The sequence below is a fragment of the Ailuropoda melanoleuca genome, chromosome 8 (genome assembly GCF_002007445.2).
Source record: "Ailuropoda melanoleuca isolate Jingjing chromosome 8, ASM200744v2, whole genome shotgun sequence".
Taxonomy (NCBI): Eukaryota; Metazoa; Chordata; class Mammalia; order Carnivora; family Ursidae; genus Ailuropoda; species Ailuropoda melanoleuca.
The window spans coordinates 85182326-85182654 of NC_048225.1; positions in this window are offsets into that span (position 1 = coordinate 85182326).

Below are 329 nucleotides of genomic sequence, written 5' to 3' on the forward strand. Positions count from 1 at the left end.
GGATTGCGGCCTGTTCTCCACTGATGTTCTGGCCACTTTAACTCTGTTTCTGTTGGTGCTGCTCAACCCTGCAGCATCCCGGGCTGTGCGCCCCACATCCGGCGTCCCAGCCCTCACTTCCAGGGCCGGCGCGTCTCTGTCCTTTCTGTTTCTAACCCCGCCAGCCACCAGCCGCCAGCCGCCAGCCGCCCCGCGCGCGCTCCCGAGCTCCCGCGCTCCCTGGTTCAGTACAGTTCGCCTGTGCTCTGGAGCGCCAGTTTTCAGTCTGGTCGCGCTTGCACTCCTGAGCTCTCGGTTTCACTCTAGTTCGAGTGTGTGGTCGGGAGCTC